The sequence below is a fragment of the Camellia sinensis genome, unplaced genomic scaffold, assembly GCF_055761805.1.
Source record: "Camellia sinensis isolate YWXY unplaced genomic scaffold, ASM5576180v1 Unanchor3, whole genome shotgun sequence".
Taxonomy (NCBI): domain Eukaryota; kingdom Viridiplantae; phylum Streptophyta; class Magnoliopsida; order Ericales; family Theaceae; genus Camellia; species Camellia sinensis.
This window is the reverse complement of record NW_028129178.1, coordinates 15,324,520-15,350,636: the sequence shown is the minus strand read 5'-3', so window position 1 is coordinate 15,350,636 and position 26,117 is coordinate 15,324,520. Positions and strand designations below refer to the sequence as shown.

The 26,117-nt window shown below is 48.9% G+C and overlaps 1 pseudogene across 1 annotated transcript in view; it reads left to right on the top strand.

Annotated features, from left to right (window-relative positions):
• LOC145788995 (protein kinase and PP2C-like domain-containing protein) overlaps positions 1-26,117 on the top strand; it is a 75,865-nt pseudogene that overhangs the window by 37,904 nt on the left and 11,844 nt on the right. Inside the window, exon 4 of the transcript XR_014358637.1 lies at positions 24,912-25,061. The product of XR_014358637.1 is annotated as a protein kinase and PP2C-like domain-containing protein (transcript). The remainder of the gene's footprint in view (positions 1-24,911; positions 25,062-26,117) is intronic.

The window sequence follows — 26,117 nt, the reverse complement described above, 5'->3', positions numbered from 1 at the left end:
GGTCCCTCCTGAGATGTTTGGGGTGTTCCCCGGGCCTTCTCGTGATTCTTACACGGTTCCGGCCCGCCGAGGCCTGTTTTCAAGCTTCAGTGTGAAAAATGTACATTTTCTGACCTAGTTTTCAAACCGGAAGTCCCGCGTTAGTTTCCATGACTTACATTGGTTTCTCTCGAGGCGTTGGAGGTGTTTCACGGGCCTTCTCAGGATTGTTACAGGATTTTTTTGGCCCCCGATGGCCTATTTTCAAACTTAAGTGTTTAAGAAGTGCATTTTTTGACTTACTTTCCAAACCGGGTGTCCCGTGCGAGTTTCGTTAGTTTCCACAACCCACGTTTGTCCCTCCCTAGGTGTTTTGAGGTGTTCCCCAGACCTTCTCTTGGCTGTCACCCGATTTTGGCCCCCCCGATGCACTATTTTCAAGCTTAGGTGCGAGAAATGTGCCGTTTAGGACTTAGTTTCCAAACCGGGAGTCCCCGTGCTAGTTCCGTAAGCTTTCACAACTCGCGTCTGTCACTCCTGAGGTGTTTGAGGTGCTCCCGGCCCTTGTTACGACTGTTACATGATTTTAGGCCCCCGATAGCCTACTTCCAAGCTTAAGTATTAGAAAAGTGTCTTTTCCTACCTAGTTTCCAAATCGGGAGTCCCCGTCCCTGTTCGTTATGTTTTCACGGCTCAAATTGGCCCCTCCTGAGATGTTCGGGGTGTTCTCCGGGCCTTCTCGTGATTGTTACACGATTCCAGCCGCCGGGGCCTGTTTTCAAGCTTCGGTGTGAAAAGAGTACCTTTTCCGACCTAGTTTTCAAACCAGTAGTCCCGCGCTAGTTTCCACAACTTACGTTGTTTTCTCTCGATGTGTTGGAGGTGATCCACGGGCCTTCTCGGGACTGCTGTTGGATTTTTTTGGGCCCCGATTACCTATTTTCAAACTTTAAGTGTTTAGGAAGTGCACTTTTTGACTTAATTTCCAAACCGTGAGCCCCATGCGAGTTCCGTAAGTTTCACAGCTCACGTTGGTCCCTCCCTAGGTGTTTTGAGGTGTTCCCCGGACCTTCTCTTGGCTGTCACCCGATTTTGGCCCCCCCCGATGGACTATTTTCAAGCTTAGATGCAAGAAAAGTGCCGTTTCGGACTTAGTTTCCAAACCGGGAGTCCCGTGCTAGTTCCGTAAGTTTTCACAACTTACATCGGTCCCTCCCGGGGTGTTTGACGTGTTCCCTGGGCCTTCTCGTGACTGTTACACGATTTTGGCCCCCGACGGCTAATTTTCGAGCTTAAGTGTTAAAAAAGTGCATTTTTTGATTTAGTTCTCAAGCCGAGTGTCCCGTGCTAGTTCCGTAAGTCTCCGCAACTTACCTCTTGGACCCTCCGGAGGTGTTTGGGGCATTTCTCGGTCCTTCTCGCGACTGTGACACGGTTTTGGCCCCCCTGCGTCCTACTTCCAAGCGTAAGTGTTCGAAAAGTGTGTTTTCTGACCTAGTTTTCAAATCGGGAGTCCCCGTGCCTGTTCGTTAAGTTTTCATGGCTACAATTGGTCCCTCCTGAGATGTTCGGGGTGTTCCCTGGGCTTTCTCGTGATTGTTACACGATTCCGGCCTGCCGGGGCCTGTTTTCAAGCTTCACTGTGAAAAAATTACCTTTTCCGACATAGTTTTCAAACCGGAAGTCCCGCGCTAGTTTCAACAACTTACATTGGTTTCTCCTGATGTGTTTGATGTGATCCACGGGCTTTCTCGGGACTGTTGCAGAATTTTTTTGGGCCCCGATTGCCTATTGTCAAACTTAAGTGTTTAGGAAGTGCATTTTTTGACTTAGTTTCCAAACCGGGAGTCCCATGCAAGTTCCGTAAGTTTCCACCGCTCACGTTGGTCCGTCCCTAGGTGTTTTGAGGTGTTCCTCGGACCTTCTCTTGGCTGTCGCCCGATTTTCGCCTCGCCGATTGACTATTTTCAAACTTAGGTGCAAGAAAAGTGCCGTTTCGGACATAGTTTCCAAACCGGGAGTCCCGTGCTAGTTCCGTAAGTTTTCACAACTTACATCGGTTCTCCCGTGGTGTTTGGCGTGTTCCCCGGGCCTTCTCGTGACTGTTACACGATTTTGGCCCCCGACGGCTTATTTTCGAGCTTAAGTGTGAAAAAAGTGCATTTTTTGATTTAGTTCTCAAGCCTAGTGTCCCGTGCTAGTTCCGTAAGTCTCCGCAACTTACCTCTTGGACCCTCTCGAGGTTTTTGGGTCATTTCCCGGTCCTTCTCGCGACTGTGACACGGTTTTGGCCCCTCCCTGGTGTCCTATTTCCAACCCTAAGCGTGGAAAAAGTTTCTCTTTCCAACTTAGTTTTCAAACCGAGAGTCCCCGTGCTTGTTCCGTCAGCTTTCACAACTCGCGTCAGTCACTCTCGAGGTGTTTGAGGTGTTCCCGGCCCTTGTTGCGGTTGTTACATGATTTTGGCCCCCCGATGGCCTACTTCCAAGCTTAAGTGTTAGAAAAGTGTGTTTGCCGACCTAGTTTTCAAATCGGGAGTCCCCGTGCCTGTTTGTTATGTTTTCACGGCTCAAATTGGTCCCTCCTGATATTTTCGGTGTGTTCCCCGGGCCTTCTCGTGATTGCTACACGATTCCGGCCCGCCGAGGCCTGTTTTCAAGCTTCGGTGTGAAAAAAGTACATTTTCCGACTTAGTTTTCAAACCGGAAGTCCCGCGCTAGTTTCCACAACTTACATTGGCTTCTGTCGAGGTGTTGGAGGTGTTCCACGGGCCTTCTCGGGACTGGTACAGGATTTTTTTGGCGCCCGATGGCCTATTTTCAAACTGAAGTGTTTAGGAAGTGCATTTTTTGACATAGTTTCCAAACCGGGAGTCCCATGCGAGTTTCGTTAGTTTCCACAACCCACGTTTGTCCCTCCCTAGGTGTTTTGAGGTGTTCCCCGGACCTTCTCTTGGCTGTCACCCGATTTTGGCCCCCCCGATGCACTATTTTCAAGCTTAGGTGCGAGAAAAGTGCCGTTTCGGACTTAGTTTCCAAACCGGGAGTCCCGTGCTAGTTCCGTAAGTTTTCACAACTTACATCGGTCCCTCCCGGGGTGTGTGACGTGTTCCCCGGACCTTCTCGTGACTGTTACACGATTTTGTCCCCCGACGGCTGATTTTCGAGCTTAAGTGTGAAAAAAGTGCATTTTTTTATTTAGTTCTCAAGCCGAGAGTCCCGTGCTAGTTCCGTAAGTCTCCGCAGCTTACCTCTTGGACCCTCCCGAGGTGTTTTGGGCATTTCTCGAGCCTTCTCGCGACTGTGACACGTTTTTGGCCTGCCCCTAGGTGTCCTATTCCAAGCCTAAGCGTGGAAAAACTGTCTCTTTCCAACTTAGTTTTCAAACCGGGAGTCCCCGTGCTGGTTCCGTAAGCTTTCACAACTCGCGTCTGTCACTCCTGAGGTGTTTGTGGTGCTCCCGGCCCTTGTTGCGACTGTTACATGATTTTAGGCCGCCCATGGCCTACTTCCAAGCTTAAGTGTTAGAAAAGTGTATTTTCCGACCTTGTTTTCAAATCGAGAGTCCCCGTGCCTGTTCGTTATGTTTTCACAGCTCAAATTGGTCCCTCCTGAGATGTTCGGGGTGTTCCCCGGTCCTTCTCGTGATTGTTACACGATTCCGGCCCGCCGAGGCCTGTTTTCAAGCTTCAGTGTGAAAAAAGTACCTTTTCCGACCTAGTTTTCAAACCGGAAGTCCCGCGCTAGTCTCCACAACTTACGTTGGTTTCTCTCGATGTGTTGGAGGTGATCCACGGGCCTTCTCGGGACTGTTGTAGGATTTTTTTGGGCCCTGATTGCCTATTTTCAAACTTAAGTGTTTAGGAAGTGCATCTTTTGACTTAGTTTCCAAACCGTGAGTCCTATGCGAGTTCGGTAAGTTTCCACAACTCACGTTGGTCCCTCCCTAGGTGTTTTGAGGTGTTCCCCGGACCTTCTCTTGGCTGTCACCCGATTTTGGCCCCACCGATGGACTACTTTCAAACTTAGGTGCGAGAAAAGTGCCGTTTCGGACTTAGTTTCCAAACCGGGAGTCTCGTGCTAGTTCCGTAAGTTTTCAAAACTTACATCGGTCCCTCCCGGGGTGTTTGACGTGGTCCCCGGGCCTTCTCGTGACTGTTACACGATTTTGGCCCCCGACGGCTTATTTTCGAGCTTAAGTGTGAAAATTGTGTATTTTTTGATTTAGTTTTCAAGCCGAGAGTCCCGTGCTAATTTCGTAAGTCTCCGCAACTTACCTCTTGGACCCTCCTGAAGTGTTTGGGGCATTTCCCAGTCCTTTTCGCGACTGTGACACGGTTTTGGCCCACCCCCGGTGTCCTATTTCCAAGCCTAAGCGTGGAAAAATTGTCTCTTTCCAACTTAGTTTTCAAACCGGGAGTCCCCGTGCTAATTCCATAAGCTTTCACAACTCGCGTCTCACTCCCGAGGTGTTTGAGGTGTTTCCGGCCCTTGTTGCGACTGTTACATGATTTTGGCCCCCCGATGGCCTACTTCCAAGCTTAAGTGTTAGAAAAGTGTGTTTTTCGACCTAGTTTTCAAATCGGGAGTCCCCGTGTCTGTTCGTTATGTTTTCACGGTTCAAATTGGTCCCTCCTGAGATGTTCGAGGTGTTCCCAGGGCCTTCTCGTGATTGTTACACGATTCCGGTCCGCCAAGGCAAACAGTACCTTTTCCGACCTAGTTTTCAAACCAAAAGTCCCGCGCTAGTTTCCACAACTTACATTGGTTTCTCCCGAGGTGTTGGAGGTGTTCCATGGGCCTTCTCGGGACTATTACAGGATTTTTTTGGCCCCGATGGAAGTGTTTAGGAAGTGCATTTTTTGACTTAGTTTCCAAACCGGGAGTCCCATGCGAGTTCCGTAAGTTTCCACAGCTCACGTTGGTCCCTCCCTAGGTGTTTTGAGGTGTTCCCCGGACCTTCTCTTGGCTGTCACCCAATTTTGGCCCCCCGGATGGACAATTTTCAAGCTTAGGTGTGAGAAAAGTGCCGTTTCAGACTTAGTTTTCAAACCGGGAGTCCCGTGCTAGTTCCGTAAGTTTTCACAACTTACATCGGTCCCTCCCGGGGTGTTTGACGTGTTCCCCGGGCCTTCTCGTGACTGTTACACGATTTTGACCCCCGACGGCTTATTTTCGAGCTTAAGTGTGAAAAAAATGCATTTTTTGATTTAGTTCTCAAGCCGAGAGTCCCGTGCTAATTTCGTAAGTCTCCGCAACTTACCTCTTGGACCCTCCTGAAGTGTTTGGGCCATTTCCCGGTCCTTTTCGCGACTGTGACACGTTTTTGGCCCATCCCCGGTGTCCTATTTCCAAGCCTCAGCGTGGAAAAAGTGTCTCATTCCAACTTAGTTTTCAAACCGGGAGTCCCCGTGCTAGTTCCGTAAGCTTTCACAACTTTCGTCTGTCACTCCCGAGGCGTTTGAGGTTTTGCCGGGCCTTGTTGCGACTGTTACATGATTTTGGCCCCCCGATGGCCTACTTCCAAGCTTAATTGTTAGAAAAGTGTGTTTTCCGACTTAGTTTTCAAATCGGGAGTCCCTGTGCCTGTTCGTTATGTTTTCACGGCTCAAATTGGTCCCTCCTGAGATGTTCGTGGTGTTCCCGGGCCTTCTCGTGATTGTTACACGATTCCGGCCCGCCGAGGCCTTTTTTCAAGCTTCGGTGTGAAAAGAGTACCTTTTCCGACCTAGTTTTCAAACCGGAAGTCCCGCGCTAGTTTCCCCAACTTACTTTGGTTTCTCTCGAGGTGTTGGAGGTGTTCCACGGGCCTTCTCGGGACTGGTACAGGATTTTTTTGGCGCCCGATGGCCTATTTTCAAACTTAAGTTTTTAGGAAGTGCATTTTTTGACTAAGTTTCCAAACCGGGAGTCCCATGCGAGTTTCGTTAGTTTCCACAACCCACGTTTGTCCCTCCCTAGGTGTTTTGTGGTGTTTCCCGGACCTTCTCTTGGCTGTCACCCGATTTTGGCCCACCCAATGCACTATTTTCAAGCTTAGGTGCGAGAAAAGTGCCATTTCGGACTTAGTTTCCAAACCGGGAGTCCCGTGCTAGTTCCGTAAGTTTTCACAACTTACATCGGTCCCTCCCGGGGTGTGTGACGTGTTCCCCGGGCCTTCTCGTGACTGTTACACGATTTTGGCCCCCGACGGCTGATTTTCGAGCTTAAGTGTGAAAAAAGTGCATTTTTTGATTTAGTTCTCATGCCGAGAGTCCCGTGGTAGTTCCGTAAGTCTCCGCAGCTTACCTTTTGGACCCTCCCGAGGTGTTTTGGGCATTTCTCGGTCCTTCTCGCGACTGTGACACGTTTTTGGCCTCCCCCCGGTGTCCTATTTCCAAGCCTAAGCGTGGAAAAACTGTCTCTTTCTAACTTAGTTTTCAAATCGGGAGTCCCCGTGCTAGTTCCGTAAGTTTTCACAACTCGCGTCTGTCACTCCCGAGGCGTTTGAGGTGCTCCCGGCCCTTGTTACGACTGTTACATGATTTTAGGCCCCCGATAGCCTACTTCCAAGCTTAAGTGTTAGAAAAGTGTCTTTTCATACCTAGTTTCCAAATCGGGAGTCCCCGTCCCTGTTCGTTATGTTTTCACGGCTCAAATTGGCCCATCCTGAGATGTTCGGGGTGTTCCCCGGGCCTTCTCGTGATTGTTACACGATTCCAGCCGCCGGGGCCTGTTTTCAAGCTTCGGTGTGAAAAGAGTACCTTTTCCGACGTAGTTTTCAAACCAGAAGTCCCGCGCTAGTTTCCACAACTTGCGTTGTTTTCTCTCGATGTGTTGGAGGTGATCCACGGGCCGTCTCGGGACTGCTGTTGGATTTTTTTGGGCCCCGATTACCTATTTTCAAACTTTAAGTGTTTAGGAAGTGCACTTTTTGACTTAATTTCCAAACCGTGAGCCCCATGCGAGTTCCGTAAGTTTCACAGCTCACGTTGGTCCCTCCCTAGGTGTTTTGAGGTGTTCCCCGAACCTTCTCTTGGCTGTCACCCGATTTTGGCCCCCCCGATGGACTATTTTCAAGCTTAGATGCGAGAAAAGTGCCGTTTCGGACTTAGTTTCCAAATCGGGAGTCCCGTGCTAGTTCCGTAAGTTTTGACAACTTACATCGGTCCCTCCCGGGGTGTTTGACGTGTTCCCTGGACCTTCTCGTGACTGTTACACGATTTTGGCCCACGGCGGCTTATTTTCGAGCTTAAGTGTGAAAAAAGTGCATTTTTTGATTTAGTTCTCAAGCCGAGTGTCCCGTGCTAGTTCCGTAAGTCTCCGCAACTTACCTCTTGGACCCTCCGGAGGTGTTTGGGGCATTTCTCGGTCCTTCTCGCGACTGTGACACGGTTTTGGCCCCCCCTGCGTCCTACTTCCAAGCTTAAGTGTTCGAAAAGTGTGTTTTCCGACCGAGTTTTCAAATCGGGAGTCCCCGTGCTTGTTCGTTATGTTTTCACGGCTTACATTGGTCCCTCCTGAGATGTTCGGGGTGTTCCCCGGGCCTTCTCGTGATTCTTACGCGATTCCGGCCCGCCGAGGCCTGTTTTCAAGCTTCAGTGTGAAAAAAGTACATTTTCTTACCTAGTTTTCAAACCGGAAGTCCCGCGCTAGTTTCCATAACTTACATTGGTTTCTCTCGAGGCGTTGGAGGTGTTTCACGTGCCTTCTCAGGACTGTTACAGGATTTTTTTGGCCCCCGACGGCCTATTTTCTAACTTAAGTGTTTAGGAAGTGTATTTTTTGACTTAGTTTCCAAACCGGGTGTCCCGTGCGAGTTTCGTTAGTTTCCACAACCCACGTTTGTCCCTCCCTAGGTGTTTTGAGGTGTTCCCCGGACCTTCTCTTGGCTGTCACCCGATTTTGGCCCCCCGATGCACTATTTTCAATCTTAGGTGCGAGAAATGTGCCGTTTAGGACTTAGTTTCCAAACCGGGAGTCCCGTGCTAGTTCCGTAAGTTTTCACAACTTACATCGGTCCCTCCCGGGGTGTGTGACCTGTTCCCCGGGCCTTCTCGTGACTGTTACACGATTTTGGCCCCCGACGACTTATTTTCGAGCTTAAGTGTGAAAAAAGTGCATTTTTTGATTTAGCTCTCAAGCCGAGAGTCCCGTGCTAGTTCCGTAAGGCTCCGTAGCTTACCTCTTGGACCCTCCCGAGGTGTTTTGGGCATTTCTCGGTCCTTCTTCCGACTGTGACACGTTTTTGGCCTCCTCCCCGGTGTCCAATTTCCAAGCCTCAGCGTGGAAAAAGTGTCTCTTTCCAACTTAGTTTTCAAACCGGGAGTCCCCGTGCTAGTTCCGTAAGCTTTCACAACTTTCGTCTGTCACTCCCGAGGCGTTTGAGGTTTTCCCGGCCCTTGTTGCGACTGTTTCATGATTTTGGCCCCCCGATGGCCTACTTCCAAGCTTAATTGTTAGAAAAGTGTGTTTTCCGACCTCGTTTTCAAATCGGGAGTCCCCGTGCCTGTTCGTTATGTTTTCACGGCTCAAATTGGTCCCTCCTGAGATGTTCGTGGTGTGCCCCGGGCCTTCTCGTGATTGTTACACGATTCCGGCCCGCCGAGGCCTTTTTTCAAGCTTCGGTGTGAGAAGAGTACCTTTTCCGACCTAGTTTTCAAACCGGAAGTCCCGCGCTAGTTTCCACAACTTACTTTGGTTTCTCTCGAGGTGTTGGAGGTGTTCCACGGGCCTTCTCGGGACTGGTACAGGATTTTTTTGGCGCCCGATGGCCTATTTTCAAACTTAAGTGTTTAGGAAGTGCATTTTTTGACTAAGTTTCCAAACCGGGAGTCCCATGCGAGTTTCGTTAGTTTCCACAACCCACGTTTGTCCCTCCCTAGGTGTTTTGAGGTGTTCCCCGGACCTTCTCTTGGCTGTCACCCGATTTTGGCCCACCCGATGCACTATTTTCAAGCTTAGGTGCGAGAAAAGTGCCGTTTCGGACTTAGTTTCCAAACCGGGAGTCCCGTGCTAGTTCCGTAAGTTTTCACAACTTACATCGGTCCCTCCCGGGGTGTGTGACGTGTTCCCCTGGCCTTCTCGTGACTGTTACACGATTTTGGCCCCCGACGGCTGATTTTCGAGCTTAAGTGTGAAAAAAGTGCATTTTTTGATTTAGTTCTCATGCCGAGTGTCCCGTGCTAGTTCCGTAAGTCTCCGCAACTTACCTCTTGGACCCTCCGGAGGTGGTTGGGGCATTTCTCGGTCCTTCTCGCGACTGTGACACGGTTTTGGCCCCCCCTGCGTCCTACTTCCAAGCTTAAGTGTTTGAAAAGTGTGTTTTCCGACCTAGTTTTCAAATCGGGAGTCCCCGTGCTTGTTCGTTATGTTTTCACGGCTTACATTGGTCCCTCCTGAGATGATCGGGGTGTTCCCCGGGCCTTCTCGTGATTCTTACACGGTTCCGGCCCGCCGAGGCCTGTTTTCAAGCTTCGGTGTGAAAAGAGTACCTTTTCCGACCTAGTTTTCACACCGGAAGTCCCGCGCTAGTTTCCATAACTTACATTGGTTTCTCTCGAGGCGTTGGAGGTGTTTCACGGGCCTTCTCAGGACTGTTACAGGATTTTTTTGGCCCCCGATGGCCTATTTTCAAACTTAAGTGTTTAGGAAGTGCATTTTTTGAATTAGTTTCCAAACCGGGTGTCCCGTGCGAGTTTCGTTAGTTTCCACAACCCACGTTTGTCCCTCCCTAGGTGTTTTGAGGTGTTCCCCGGACCTTCTCTTGGCTATCACCCGATTTTGGCCCACCCGATGCACTATTTTCAAGCTTAGCTACGAGAAAAGTGCCGTTTTGGACTTAGTTTCCAAACCGGGAGTCCCGTGCTAGTTCCGTAAGTTTTCACAACTTACATCGGTCCCTCCCGGGGTGTGTGACGTGTTCCCCAGGCCTTCTCGTGACTGTTACACGATTTTGGCCCCCGACGGCTGATTTTCGGGCTTAAGTGTGAAAAAAGTGCATTTTTTGATTTAGTTCTCAAGCCGAGAGTCCCGTGGTAGTTCCGTAAGTCTCCGCAGCTTACCTTTTGGACCCTCGCGAGGTGTTTTGGGCATTTCTCGGTCCTTCTCGCGACTGTGACACGTTTTTGGCCTCCCCCCGGTGTCCTATTTCCAAGCCTAAGCGTGGAAAAACTGTCTCTTTCCAACTTAGTTTTCAAACCGGGAGTCCCCGTGGTAGTTCCGTAAGCTTTCACAACTCGCGTCTGTCACTCCCGAGGTGTTTGAGGTGCTCCCGGCCCTTGTTACGACTGTTACATGATTTTAGGCCCCCGATAGCCTACTTCCAAGCTTAAGTGTTAGAAAAGTGTCTTTTCGTACCTAGTTTCCAAATCGGGAGTCCCCGTCCCTGTTCGTTATGTTTTCACGGCTCAAATTGGCCCATCCTGAGATGTTCGGGGTGTTCCCCGGGCCTTCTCGTGATTGTTACACGATTCCAGCCGCCGGGGCCTGTTTTCAAGCTTCGGTGTGAAAAGAGTACATTTTCCGACTTAGTTTTCAAACCAGAAGTCCCGCGCTAGTTTCCACAACTTACATTGTTTTCTCTCGATGTGTTGGAGGTGATCCACGGGCCTTCTCGGGACTGCTGTTGGATTTTTTTGGGCCCCGATTACCTATTTTCAAACTTTAAGTGTTTAGGAAGTGCACTTTTTGACTTAATTTCCAAACCGTGAGCCCCATGCGAGTTCCGTAAGTTTCACAGCTCACGTTGGTCCCTCCCTAGGTGTTTTGAGGTGTTCCCCGGACCTTCTCTTGGCTGTCACCCGATTTTGGCCCCCCCGATGGACTATTTTCAAGCTTAGATGCGAGAAAAGTTCCGTTTCGGACTTAGTTTCCAAATCGGGAGTCCCGTGCTAGTTTCGTAAGTTTTGACAACTTACATCGGTCCCTCCCGGGTTGTTTGACGTGTTCCCTGGGCCTTCTCGTGACTGTTACACGATTTTGGCCCCCGACGGCTTATTTTCGAGCTTAAGTGTGAAAAAAGTGCGTTTTTTGATTTAGTTCTCAAGCCGAGTGTCCCGTGCTAGTTCCGTAAGTCTCCGCAACTTACCTCTTGGACCCTCCGGAGGTGTTTGGGGCATTTCTCGGTCCTTCTCGCGACTGTGACACGGTTTTGTCACCCCCTGCGTGTTACTTCCAAGCTGAAGTGTTCGAAAAGTGTGTTTTCCGACTTAGTTTTCAAATCGGGAGTCCCCGTGCTTGTTCGTTATGTTTTCACGGCTTACATTGGTCCCTCCTGAGATGTTCGGGGTGTTCCCCGGGCCTTCTCGTGATTCTTACACGATTCCGGCCCGCCAAGGCCTGTTTTCAAGCTTCAGTGTGAAAAAAGTACATTTTCTTACCTAGTTTTCAAACCGGAAGTCCCGCGCTAGTTTCCATAACTTACATTGGTTTCTCTCGAGGCGTTGGAGGTGTTTCACGTGCCTTCTCAAGACTGTTACAGGATTTTTTTGGCCCCCGACGGCCTATTTTCTAACTTAAGTGTTTAGGAAGTGCATTTTTTGACTTAGTTTCCAAACCGGGTGTCCCGTGCGAGTTTCGTTAGTTTCCACAACCCACGTTTGTCCCTCCCTAGGTGTTTTGAGGTGTTTCCCCGGACCTTCTCTTGGCTGTCACCCGATTTTGGCCCCCCGATGCACTATTTTCAATCTTAGGTGCGAGAAAAGTGCCGTTTAGGACTTAGTTTCCAAACCGGGAGTCCCGTGCTAGTTCCGTAAGTTTTCACAACTTACATCGGTCCCTCCCGGGGTGTGTGACGTGTTCCCCGGGCCTTCTCGTGACTGTTACACGATTTTGGCCCCCGACGGCTGATTTTCGAGCTTAAGTGTGAAAAAAGTGCATTTTTTGATTTAGTTCTCATGCCGAGAGTCCCGTGGTAGTTCCGTAAGTCTCCGCAGCTTACCTTTTGGACCCTCCCGAGGTGTTTTGGGCATTTCTCGGTCCTTCTCGCGACTGTGACACGTTTTTGGCGTCCCCCCGGTGTCCTATTTCCAAGCCTAAGCGTGGAAAAACTGTCTCTTTCCAACTTAGTTTTCAAACCGGGAGTCCCCGTGCTAGTTCCGTAAGCTTTCACAACTCGCGTCTGTCACTCCCGAGGTGTTTGAGGTGCTCCCGGCCCTTGTTACGACTGTTACATGATTTTAGGCCCCCGATAGCCTACTTCCAAGCTTAAGTGTTAGAAAAGTGTCTTTTCGTACCTAGTTTCCAAATCGGGAGTCCCCGTCCCTGTTCGTTATGTTTTCACGGCTCAAATTGGCCCCTCTTGAGATGTTCGGGGTGTTCCCCGGGCCTTCTCGTGATTGTTACACGATTCCAGCCGCCGGGGCCTGTTTTCAAGCTTCGGTGTGAAAAGAGTACCTTTTCCGACCTAGTTTTCAAACCAGAAGTCCCGCGCTAGTTTCCACAACTTACGTTGTTTTCTCTCGATGTGTTGGAGGTGATCCACGGGCCTTCTCGGGACTGCTGTTGGATTTTTTTGGGCCCCGATTACCTATTTTCAAACTTTAAGTGTTTAGGAAGTGCACTTTTTCACTTAATTTCCAAACCGTGAGCCCCATGCGAGTTCCGTAAGTTTCACAGCTCACGTTGGTCCCTCCCTAGGTGTTTTGAGGTGTTCCCCGAACCTTCTCTTGGCTGTCACCCGATTTTGGGCCCCCCGATGGACTATTTTCAAGCTTAGATGCGAGAAAAGTGCCGTTTCGGACTTAGTTTCCAAACCGGGAGTCCCGTGCTAGTTCCGTAAGTTTTCACAACTTACATCGGTCCCTCCCGGGGTGTTTGACGTGTTCCCTGGGCCTTCTCGTGACTGTGACACGATTTTGGCCCCCGACGGCTAATTTTCGAGCTTAAGTGTGAAAAAAGTGCATTTTTTGATTTAGTTCTCAAGCCGAGTGTCCCGTGCTAGTTCCGTAAGTCTCCGCAACTTACCTCTTGGACCCTCCGGAGGTGTTTGGGGCATTTCTCGGTCCTTCTCGCGACTGTGACACGGTTTTGGCCCCCCTGCGTCCTACTTCCAAGCGTAAGTGTTCGAAAAGTGTGTTTTCTGACCTAGTTTTCAAATCGGGAGTCCCCGTGCCTGTTCGTTATGTTTTCACGGCTTACATTGGTCCCTCCTGAGATGTTCGGGGTGTTCCCCGGGCCTTCTCGTGATTCTTACACGGTTCCGGCCCGCCGATTCCTGTTTTCAAGCTTCAGTGTGAAAAAAGTACATTTTCTGACCTAGTTTTCAAACCGGAAGTCCCGCGCTAGTTTCCATGACTTACATTGGTTTCTCTCGAGGTGTTTCACGGGCCTTCTCAGGACTGTTACAGGATTTTTTTGGCCCCCGATGGCCTATTTTCAAACTTAAGTGTTTAGGAAGTGCATTTTTTGACTTAGTTTCCAAACCGGGTGTCCCGTGCGAGTTTCGTTAGTTTCCACAACCCACGTTTGTCCATCCCTAGGTGTTTTGAGGTGTTCCCCGGACCTTCTCTTGGCTGTCACCCGATTTTGGCCCCCCCGATGCACTATTTTCAAGCTTAGGTGCGAGAAATGTGCCGTTTAGGACTTAGTTTCCAAACCGGGAGTCCCGTGCTAGTTCCGTAAGTTTTCACAACTTACATCGGTCCCTCCCGGGGTGTGTGACCTGTTCCCCGGGCCTTCTCGTGACTGTTACACGATTTTGGCCCCCCGACGGCTTATTTTCGAGCTTAAGTGTGAAAAAAGTGCATTTTTTGATTTAGCTCTCAAGCCGAGAGTCCCGTGCTAGTTCCGTAAGGCTCCGCAGCTTACCTCTTGGACCCTCCCGAGGTGTTTTGGGCATTTCTCGGTCCTTCTTGCGACTGTGACACGTTTTTGGCCTCCTCCCCGGTGTCCAATTTCCAAGCCTCAGCGTGGAATAACTGTCTCTTTCCAACCTAGCTTTCAAACCGAGAGTCCCCGTGCTAGTTCCGTAAGCTTTCACAACTTTCGTCTGTCACTCCCGAGGCGTTTGAGGTTTTCCCGGGCCTTGTTGCGACTGTTACATGATTTTGGCCCCCCGATGGCCTACTTCCAAGCTTAATTGTTAGAAAAGTGTGTTTTCCGACCTAGTTTTCAAATCGGGAGTCCCCGTGCCTGTTCGTTATGTTTTCACGGCTCAAATTGGTCCCTCCTGAGATGTTCGTGGTGTTCCCCGGGCCTTCTCGTGATTGTTACACGATTCCGGCCCGCCGAGGCCTTTTTTCAAGCTTCGGTGTGAGAAGAGTACCTTTTCCGACCTAGTTTTCAAACCGGAAGTCCCGCGCTAGTTTCCACAACTTACTTTGGTTTCTCTCGAGGTGTTGGAGGTGTTCCACGGGCCTTCTCGGGACTGGTACAGGATTTTTTTGGCGCCCGATGGCCTATTTTCAAACTTAAGTGTTTAGGAAGTGCATTTTTTGACTAAGTTTCCAAACCGGGAGTCCCATGCGAGTTTCGTTAGTTTCCACAACCCACGTTTGTCCCTCCCTAGGTGTTTTGAGGTGTTCCCCGGACCTTCTCTTGGCTGTCACCCGATTTTGGCCCACCCGATGCACTATTTTCAAGCTTAGGTGCGAGAAAAGTGCCGTTTCGGACTTCGTTTCCAAACCGGGAGTCCCGTGCTAGTTCCGTAAGTTTTCACAACTTACATCGGTCCCTCCCGGGGTGTGTGACGTGTTCCCCGGGCCTTCTCGTGACTGTTACACGATTTTGGCCCCCGACGGCTGATTTTCGAGCTTAAGTGTGAAAAAAGTGCATTTTTTGATTTAGTTCTCATGCCGAGAGTCCCGTGGTAGTTCCGTAAGTCTCCGCAGCTTACCTTTTGGACCCTCCCGAGGTGTTTTGGGCATTTCTCGGTCCTTCTCGCGACTGTGACACGTTTTTGGCCTCCCCCCGGTGTCCTATTTCCAAGCCTAAGCGTGGAAAAACTGTCTCTTTCCAACTTAGTTTTCATACCGGGAGTCCCCGTGCTAGTTCCGTAAGCTTTCACAACTCGCGTCTGTCACTCCCGAGGTGTTTGAGGTGCTTCCGGCCCTTGTTACGACTGTTACATGATTTTAGGCCCCCGATAGCCTACTTCCAAGCTTAAGTGTTAGAAAAGTGTCTTTTCCTACCTAGTTTCCAAATCGGGAGTCCCCGTCCCTGTTCGTTATGTTTTCACGGCTCAAATTGGCCCCTCTTGAGATGTTCGGGGTGTTCCCCGGGCCTTCTCGTGATTGTTACACGATTCCAGCCGCCGGGGCCTGTTTCCAAGCTTCGGTGTGAAAAGAGTACCTTTTCCGACCTAGTTTTCAAACCAGAAGTCCCGCGCTAGTTTCCACAACTTACGTTGTTTTCTCTCGATGTGTTGGAGGTGATCCACGGGCCTTCTCGGGACTGCTGTTGGATTTTTTTGGGCCCCGATTACCTATTTTCAAACTTTAAGTGTTTAGGAAGTGCACTTTTTGACTTAATTTCCAAACCGTGAGCCCCATGCGAGTTCCGTAAGTTTCACAGCTCACGTTGGTCCCTCCCTAGGTGTTTTGAGGTGTTCCCCGAACCTTCTCTTGGTTGTCACCCGATTTTGGCCCCCCCGATGGACTATTTTCAAGCTTAGATGCGAGAAAAGTGCCGTTTCGGACTTAGTTTCCAAACCGGGAGTCCCGTGCTAGTTCCGTAAGTTTTCACAACTTACATCGGTCCCTCCCGGGGTGTTTGACGTGTTCCCTGGGCCTTCTCGTGGCTGTTACACGATTTTGGCCCCCGACGGCTAATTTTCGAGCTTAAGTGTGAAAAAAGTGCATTTTTTGATTTAGTTCTCAAGCCGAGTGTCCCGTGCTAGTTTCGTAAGTCTCCGCAACTTACCTCTTGGAACCTCCGGAGGTGTTTGGGGCATTTCTCGGTCCTTCTCGCGACTGTGACACGGTTTTGGCCCCCCCTGCGTCCTACTTCCAAGCGTAAGTGTTCGAAAAGTGTGTTTTCTGACCTAGTTTTCAAATCGGGAGTCCCCGTGCCTGTTCGTTATGTTTTCACGGCTTACATTGGTCCCTCCTGAGATGTTTGGGGTGTTCCCCGGGCCTTCTCGTGATTATTACACGGTTCCGGCCCGCCGAGGCCTGTTTTCAAGCTTCAGTGTGAAAAAAGTACATTTTCTGACCTAGTTTTCAAACCGGAAGTCCCGCGCTAGTTTCCATGACTTACATTGGTTTCTCTCGAGGCGTTGGAGGTGTTTCACGGGCCTTCTCAGGATTGTTACAGGATTTTTTTGGCCCCCGATGGCCTATTTTCAAACTTAAGTGTTTAAGAAGTGCATTTTTTGACTTAGTTTCCAAACCGGGTGTCCCGTGCGAGTTTCGTTAGTTTCCACAACCCACGTTTGTCCCTCCCTAGGTGTTTTGAGGTGTTCCCCGGACCTTCTCTTGGCTGTCACCCGATTTTGGCCCCCCCGATGCACTATTTTCAAGCTTAGGTGCGAGAAATGTGCCGTTTAGGACTTAGTTTCCAAACCGGGAGTCCCGTGCTAGTTCCGTAAGTTTTCACAACTTACATCGGTCCCTCCCGGGGTGTGTGACCTGTTCCCCGGGCCTTCTCGTGACTGTTACACGATTTTGGCCCCCCGACGGCTTATTTTCGAGCTTAAGTGTGAAAAAAGTGCATTTTTTGATTTAGCTCTCAAGCCGAGAGTCCCGTGCTAGTTCCGTAAGGCTCCGCCGCTTACCTCTTGGACCCTCCCGAGGTGTTTTGGGCATTTCTCGGTCCTTCTTGCGACTGTGACACGTTTTTGGCCTCCTCCCCGGTGTCCAATTTCCAAGCCTCAGCGTGGAAAAACTGTCTCTTTCCAACCTAGCTTTCAAACCGAGTCCCCGTGCTAGTTCCGTAAGCTTTCACAACTTTCGTCAGTCACTCCCGAGGCGTTTGAGGTTTTCCCGGGCCTTGTTGCGACTGTTACATGATTTTGGCCCCCCGATGGCCTACTTCCAAGCTTAATTGTTAGAAAAGTGTGTTTTCCGACCTAGTTTTCAAATCGGGAGTCCCCGTGCCTGTTCGTTATGTTTTCACGGCTCAAATTGGTCTCTCCTGAGATGTTCGTGGTGTTCCCCGGGCCTTCTTGTGATTGTTACACGATTCCGGCCCGCCGAGGCCTTTTTTCAAGCTTCGGTGTGAGAAGAGTACCTTTTCCGACCTAGTTTTCAAACCGGAAGTCCCGCGCTAGTTTTCACAACTTACTTTGGTTTCTCTCGAGGTGTTGGAGGTGTTCCACGGGCCTTCTCAGGACTGGTACAGGATTTTTTTGGCGCCCGATGGCCTATTTTCAAACTTAAGTGTTTAGGAAGTGCATTTTTTGACTAAGTTTCCAAACCGGGAGTCCCATGCGAGTTTCGTTAGTTTCCACAACCCACGTTTGTCCCTCCCTAGGTGTTTTGAGGTGTTCCCCGGACCTTCTCTTGGCTGTCACCCGATTTTGGCCCACCCGATGCACTATTTTCAAGCTTAGGTGCGAGAAAAGTGCCGTTTCGGACTTAGTTTCCAAACCGGGAGTCCCGTGCTAGTTCCGTAAGTTTCACAACTTACATCGGTCCCTCCCGGGGTGTGTGACGTGTTCCCCGGGCCTTCTCGTGACTGTTACACGATTTTGGCCCCCGACGGCTGATTTTCGAGCTTAAGTGTGAAAAAAGTGCATTTTTTGATTTAGTTCTCATGCCGAGAGTCCCGTGGTAGTTCCGTAAGTCTCCGCAGCTTACCTTTTGGACCCTCGCGAGGTGTTTTGGGCATTTCTCGGTCCTTCTCGCGACTATGACACGTTTTTGGCCTCCCCCCGGTGTCCTATTTCCAAGCCTAAGCGTGGAAAAACTGTCTCTTTCTAACTTAGTTTTCAAACCGGGAGTCCCCGTGCTAGTTCCGTAAGCTTTCACAACTCGCGTCTGTCACTCCTGAGGTGTTTGAGGTGCTCCCGGCCCTTGTTACGACTGTTACATGATTTTAGGCCCCCGATAGCCTACTTCCAAGCTTAAGTATTAGAAAAGTGTCTTTTCCTACCTAGTTTCCAAATCGGGAGTCCCCGTCCCTGTTCGTTATGTTTTCACGGCTCAAATTGGCCCCTCCTTAGATGTTCGGGGTGTTCTCCGGGCCTTCTCGTGATTGTTACACGATTCCAGCCGCCGGGGCCTGTTTTCAAGCTTCGGTGTGAAAAGAGTACCTTTTCCGACCTAGTTTTCAAACCAGTAGTCCCGCGCTAGTTTCCACAACTTACGTTGTTTTCTCTCGATGTGTTGGAGGTGATCCACGGGCCTTCTCGGGACTGCTGTTGGATTTTTTTGGGCCCCGATTACCTATTTTCAAACTTTAAGTGTTTAGAAAGTGCACTTTTTGACTTAATTTCCAAACCGTGAGCCCCATGCGAGTTCCGTAAGTTTCACAGCTCACGTTGGTCCCTCCCTAGGTGTTTTGAGGTGTTCCCCGGACCTTCTCTTGGCTGTCACCCGATTTTGGCCCCCCCCGATGGACTATTTTCAAGCTTAGATGCGAGAAAAGTGCCGTTTCGGACTTAGTTTCCAAACCGGGAGTCCCGTGCTAGTTCCGTAAGTTTTCACAACTTACATCGGTCCCTCCCGGGGTGTTTGACGTGTTCCCTGGGCCTTCTCGTGACTGTTACACGATTTTGGCCCCCGACGGCTAATTTTCGAGCTTAAGTGTGAAAAAAGTGCATTTTTTGATTTAGTTCTCAAGCCGAGTGTCCCGTGCTAGTTCCGTAAGTCTCCGCAACTTACCTCTTGGACCCTCCGGAGGTGTTTGGGGCATTTCTCGGTCCTTCTCGCGACTGTGACACGGTTTTGGCCCCCCTGCGTCCTACTTCCAAGCGTAAGTGTTCGAAAAGTGTGTTTTCTGACCTAGTTTTCAAATCGGGAGTCCCCGTGCCTGTTCGTTAAGTTTTCATGGCTACAATTGGTCCCTCCTGAGATGTTCGGGGTGTTCCCTGGGCTTTCTCGTGATTGTTACACGATTCCGGCCTGCCGAGGCCTGTTTTCAAGCTTCACTGTGAAAAAATTACCTTTTCCGACCTAGTTTTCAAACCGGAAGTCCCGCGCTAGTTTCAACAACTTACATTGGTTTCTCCTGATGTGTTTGATGTGATCCACGGGCTTTCTCGGGACTGTTGCAGAATTTTTTTGGGCCCCGATTGCCTATTGTCAAACTTAAGTGTTTAGGAAGTGCATTTTTTGACTTAGTTTCCAAACCGGGAGTCCCATGCAAGTTCCGTAAGTTTCCACCGCTCACGTTGGTCCGTCCCTAGGTGTTTTGAGGTGTTCCTCGGACCTTCTCTTGGCTGTCGCCCGATTTTCGCCTCGCCGATTGACTATTTTCAAACTTAGGTGCAAGAAAAGTGCCGTTTCGGACATAGTTTCCAAACCGGGAGTCCCGTGCTAGTTCCGTAAGTTTTCACAACTTACATCGGTTCCTCCCGGGGTGTTTGGCGTGTTCCCCGGGCCTTCTCATGACTGTTACACGATTTTGGCCCCCGACGGCTTATTTTCGAGCTTAAGTGTGAAAAAAGTGCATTTTTTGATTTAGTTCTCAAGCCTAGTGTCCCGTGCTAGTTCCGTAAGTCTCCGCAACTTACCTCTTGGACCCTCTCGAGGTTTTTGGGTCATTTCCCGGTCCTTCTCGCGACTGTGACACGGTTTTGGCCCCTCCCCGGTGTCCTATTTCCAACCCTAAGCGTGGAAAAAGTTTCTCTTTCCAACTTAGTTTTCAAACCGAGAGTCCCCGTGCTTGTTCCGTCAGCTTTCACAACTCGCGTCAGTCACTCTCGAGGTGTTTGAGGAATTCCCGGCCCTTGTTGCGGTTGTTACATGATTTTGGCCCCCCGATGGCCTACTTCCAAGCTTAAGTGTTAGAAAAGTGTGTTTGCCGACCTAGTTTTCAAATCGGGAGTCCCCGTGCCTGTTTGTTATGTTTTCACGGCTCAAATTGGTCCCTCCTGATATTTTCGGTGTGTTCCCCGGGCCTTCTCGTGATTGCTACACGATTCCGGCCCGCCGAGGCCTGTTTTCAAGCTTCGGTGTGAAAAAAGTACATTTTCCGACTTAGTTTTCAAACCGGAAGTCCCGCGCTAGTTTCCACAACTTACATTGGCTTCTGTCGAGGTGTTGGAGGTGTTCCACGGGCCTTCTCGGGACTGGTACAGGATTTTTTTGGCGCCCGATGGCCTATTTTCAAACTTAAGTGTTTAGGAAGTGCATTTTTTGACATAGTTTCCAAACCGGGAGTCCCATGCGAGTTTCGTTAGTTTCCACAACCCACGTTTGTCCCTCCCTAGGTGTTTTGAGGTGTTCCCCGGACCTTCTCTTGGCTGTCACCCGATTTTGGCCCCCCCGATGCACTATTTTCAAGCTTAGGTGCGAGAAAAGTGCCGTTTCGGACTTAGTTTCCAAACCGGGAGTCCCGTGCTAGTTCCGTAAGTTTTCACAACTTACATCGGTCCCTCCCGGGGTGTGTGACGTGTTCCCCGGACCTTCTCGTGACTGTTACACGATTTTGTCCCCCGACGGCTGATTTTCGAGCTTAAGTGTGAAAAAAGTGCATTTTTTTATTTAGTTCTCAAGCCGAGAGTCCCGTGCTAGTTCCGTAAGTCTCCGCAGCTTACCTCTTGGACCCTCCCGAGGTGTTTTGGGCATTTCTCGAGCCTTCTCGCGACTGTGACACGTTTTTGGCCTGCCCCTAGGTGTCCTATTCCAAGCCTAAGCGTGGAAAAACTGTCTCTTTCCAACTTAGTTTTCAAACCGGGAGTCCCCGTGCTGGTTCCGTAAGCTTTCACAACTCGCGTCTGTCACTCCTGAGGTGTTTGTGGTGCTCCCGGCCCTTGTTGCGACTGTTACATGATTTTAGGTCGTCCATGGCCTACTTCCAAGCTTAAGTGTTAGAAAAGTGTATTTTCCGACCTTGTTTTCAAATCGAGAGTCCCCGTGCCTGTTCGTTATGTTTTCACAGCTCAAATTGGTCCCTCCTGAGATGTTCGGGGTGTTCCCCGGTCCTTCTCGTGATTGTTACACGATTCCGGCCCGCCGAGGCCTGTTTTCAAGCTTCAGTGTGAAAAAAGTACCTTTTCCGACCTAGTTTTCAAACCGGAAGTCCCGCGCTAGTCTCCACAACTTACGTTGGTTTCTCTCGATGTGTTGGAGGTGATCCACGGGCCTTCTCGGGACTGTTGTAGGATTTTTTTGGGCCCTGATTGCCTATTTTCAAACTTAAGTGTTTAGGAAGTGCATCTTTTGACTTAGTTTCCAAACCGTGAGTCCTATGCGAGTTCGGTAAGTTTCCACAACTCACGTTGGTCCCTCCCTAGGTGTTTTGAGGTGTTCCCCGGACCTTCTCTTGGCTGTCACCCGATTTTGGCCCCACCGATGGACTACTTTCAAACTTAGGTGCGAGAAAAGTGCCGTTTCGGACTTAGTTTCCAAACCGGGAGTCTCGTGCTAGTTCCGTAAGTTTTCAAAACTTACATCGGTCCCTCCCGGGGTGTTTGACGTGGTCCCCGGGCCTTCTCGTGACTGTTACACGATTTTGGCCCCCGACGGCTTATTTTCGAGCTTAAGTGTGAAAATTGTGTATTTTTTGATTTAGTTTTCAAGCCGAGAGTCCCGTGCTAATTTCGTAAGTCTCCGCAACTTACCTCTTGGACCCTCCTGAAGTGTTTGGGGCATTTCCCAGTCCTTTTCGCGACTGTGACACGGTTTTGGCCCACCCCCGGTGTCCTATTTCCAAGCCTAAGCGTGGAAAAATTGTCTCTTTCCAACTTAGTTTTCAAACCGGGAGTCCCCGTGCTAATTCCATAAGCTTTCACAACTCGCGTCTCACTCCCGAGGTGTTTGAGGTGTTTCCGGCCCTTGTTGCGACTGTTACATGATTTTGGCCCCCCGATGGCCTACTTCCAAGCTTAAGTGTTAGAAAAGTGTGTTTTTCGACCTAGTTTTCAAATCGGGAGTCCCCGTGTCTGTTCGTTATGTTTTCACGGTTCAAATTGGTCCCTCCTGAGATGTTCGAGGTGTTCCCAGGGCCTTCTCGTGATTGTTACACGATTCCGGTCCGCCAAGGCAAACAGTACCTTTTCCGACCTAGTTTTCAAACCAAAAGTCCCGCGCTAGTTTCCACAACTTACATTGGTTTCTCCCGAGGTGTTGGAGGTGTTCCATGGGCCTTCTCGGGACTATTACAGGATTTTTTTGGCCCCGATGGAAGTGTTTAGGAAGTGCATTTTTTGACTTAGTTTCCAAACCGGGAGTCCCATGCGAGTTCCGTAAGTTTCCACAGCTCACGTTGGTCCCTCCCTAGGTGTTTTGAGGTGTTCCCCGGACCTTCTCTTGGCTGTCACCCAATTTTGGCCCCCCGGATGGACAATTTTCAAGCTTAGGTGTGAGAAAAGTGCCGTTTCAGACTTAGTTTTCAAACCGGGAGTCCCGTGCTAGTTCCGTAAGTTTTCACAACTTACATCGGTCCCTCCCGGGGTGTTTGACGTGTTCCCCGGGCCTTCTCGTGACTGTTACACGATTTTGACCCCCGACGGCTTATTTTCGAGCTTAAGTGTGAAAAAAATGCATTTTTTGATTTAGTTCTCAAGCCGAGAGTCCCGTGCTAATTTCGTAAGTCTCCGCAACTTACCTCTTGGACCCTCCTGAAGTGTTTGGGCCATTTCCCGGTCCTTTTCGCGACTGTGACACGTTTTTGGCCCACCCCCGGTGTCCTATTTCCAAGCCTCAGCGTGGAAAAAGTGTCTCATTCCAACTTAGTTTTCAAACCGGGAGTCCCCGTGTTAGTTCCGTAAGCTTTCACAACTCACGTCTGTCACTCTCGAGCTGTTTGAGGTGTTCCCGGCCCTTGTTGCGACTGTTACATGATTTTGGCCCCCCAATGGCCTACTTCCAAGCTTAAGAGTTAGAAAAGTGTGTTTTCCGACCTAGTTTTCAAATCGAGAGTCCCCGTGCCTGTTTGTTATGCTTTCACGGCTCACATTGGTCCCTCCTGAGATGTTCGGGGTATTCCCCAGGCCTTCTCGTGATTGTTACACGATTCCGGCCCGACGAGGCCTGTTTTCAAGCTTCAGTGTGAAAAAAGTTCCTTTTCCGACCTAGTTTTCAAACCGGAAGTCCCGCGCTAGTTTCCACAACTTACATTGGTTTCTTCCGAGGTGTTGGAGGTGTTCCACGGGCCTTCTCGGGACTGTTACAGGATTTTTTTGGCCCCCGATGGCCTATTTTCAAACTTAAGTGTTTAGGAAGTGTATTTTTTGACTTAGTTTCCAAACCGGGAGTCCCATGCGAGTTTCATAAGTTTACACAACTCACGTTGGTCCCTCCCTCGGTGTTTTGAGTTGTTCCCCGGACCTTCTCTTGGCTGTCACCCGATTTTGGCCCCCCGGATGGACAATTTTCAAGCTTAGGTGCGAGAAAAGTGCCGTTTCGGACTTAGTTTCCAAACCGGGAGTCCCGTGCTAGTTCCGTAAGTTTTCACAACTTACATCGGTCCCTCCCGGGGTGTTTGACGTGTTCCCCGGGCCTTCTCGTGACTGTTACACGATTTTGGCCCCCGACGGCTTATTTTCGAGCTTAAGTGTGAAAAAAGTGCTTTTGATTTAGTTCTCAAGCCGAGAGTCCCGTGCTAATTTCGTAAGTCTCCGAAACTTACCTCTTGGACCCTCCTGAAGTGTTTAGGGCATTTTCCGGTCCTTCTCGCGACTGTGTCACTGTTTTGGCCCACCCCCGGTGTCCTATTTCCAAGCCTAAGCGTGGAAAAAGTGTCTCTTTCCCGCTTAGTTTTCAAAGCGAGAGTCCCCGTGCTAGTTCCGTAAGCTTTCACAACTCGCGTCTCACTCCCGAGGTGTTTGAGGTGTTCCCGGCCCTTGTTGCGATTGTTACATGGTTTTGGCCCCCCGATGGCCTACCTCCAAGCTTAAGTGTTCGAAAAGTGTGTTTTTCGACCTAGTTTTCAAATCGGGAGTCCCCGTGCCTATTCCTTAAGTTTTCACGGCTCAAATTGGTCCCTCCTGAGATGTTCGGGGTGTTCCCTTGGCCTTCCAGTGATTGTTACACGATTCCGGCCCGCCGAGGCCTGTTTTCAAGCTTCAGTGTGAAAAAAGTACCTTTTCCGACCTAGTTTTCAAACCGGAAGTCCCGCGATAGTTCCCACAACTTACATTGGTTTCTCCCGAGGTGTTGGAGGTGTTGCACGGGCCTTCTCGGGACTGTTATAGAATTTTTTTGGTCCCCGATGGCCTATTTTCAAACTTAAGTGTTTAGGATGTGCATTTTTTGACTTACTTTCCAAACCGGGAGTCCCATACGAGTTCCGTAAGTTTCCACAACTCACGTTGGTCCCTCCCTAGGTGTTTTGAGGTGTTCCCCGGACCTTCTCTTGGCTGTCACCCGATTTTGGCCCTCCCGACGGACTATTTTCAAGCTTAGGTGCGAGAAAAGTGCCGTTTCGGACTTAGTTTCCATACCGGGAGACCCTTCCTTATTTTTGAGCCTACTAATGCTATAAGAGTTAAAATTAATTAGGGGCCCCTAAATTTTGTTAAATTTGGAGGCCCTTGGTGGTCTTGAATCAAGGTTGGGGCTGGCCATGATGCATTTGGGGGAGGAGAGGGATATTGATTCTGGAAAAGGATGTTGAGGTGGTTTTAGGTAGTTTTACCATTTTATCATTCTGTGCAAATCAAAATAGAATCCAAAGATGTTTGAGCACGGGGTAATTCAGGCATACTAAAAATCTGTCAGGGACATCAATTAAGGTGTTTCCTTCTAATAATAGTATAGAATATGCGCTTATATATGAATTTATGTGTGTAGATGTTTATGTATGTGTATTTGGTTTGTTTATTTGAATGTCTACATGTGATATGCGGGATTCTTTTTTGACAATTTGGTTATATGATGTGATGATGAAGCAAGTTAGATCATCCAGGAATCGCCACATTGGTTGCAGCACATGCAAAGCCTCCAAATTACATGTTTTTCTTCAAATTCTACGAGTCCCTAAATTTGGCAGAGAAACTACACGTGGAAGAGTGGAATCCAACTTTTGATCAAGTGCTCACCATCTCAGTCCAGTTAGGTATGTCTTTGATGATCTTGGCTTCATTTGAGTTTGTTTTAATTTTGTGGAGTAAACCTTAATTCCTTACCCGTCATTGAAATTCTTTGTATTTTCTTTGTGATATTATGTGCAAAATTCCTCTTATTAAGGGTAAATAAGTAGTATAGATTAGGCTGAACATGACACTCATAGACTCATAGTGTTTTATTACCTGTTATGATTTGTTTAGGTAATATGAAATACTTGAGATGATTCTTATAGGTGCTTAGTTCACATTGATGACATGTTAGTGATGTGGTGTAGATTTCAGGTTTAGGTTTCTAACTACTGTAAAGTTATATAGTGAATCTTTTCATTGGTGTTTTTCTTGCTTGAAGTCTCTTTTTACTTTGAGTGTTGCTAATGGTACTACTCGTGCTCACAATTATTACAAATGATAAATTTTCGAAATTCTTGGACATTTAGTCTTTTTTGGAAAAATAATAAATAAAGAAATGTAGTAAATCCTTTAAACAGAGCCTTCTATTGAACCTAAATTGTTTTCAAAGCATCTTTTCAATTCTGGACGAAAACAAAAATTTTAGCCCTAGTTTTTGTTTAGATGCAATTGAAGGAGTAAAATTGTAACTTAAATCATAGATTTGTGTCAGGAGCAAAACTCCAACAACCCCTAGCAATAATAATAATAATAATAATGATAATAATAATATTTATCAAAAAAAATAATAATAACAATTATAAAAATTAAGCCATTAAACAATAAACACCTATGAAGTACGATACTCCAAAAATGGTGTCGTACGAGTACTGGGTACTTACCGGGTGCGGGTACGAGTACCGGTACGGCAGTACACGTACCGGGTACGCCGAATACATGCCGTGTACGGCAAATACATTTGGGTACGTCATGGGTACATTGTGGGTACGGCATGGGTACGACACCAGTACGACAAAATGAATTTTTTTTTTTTTCCCCTCAGATGCTAGAATTTATTGCAGCCTTTATTATTATTCTTTCAATTTTGAAAATATCAAGTAATTTATTTCCAACACTCTTTACCTATGAGTCATGGT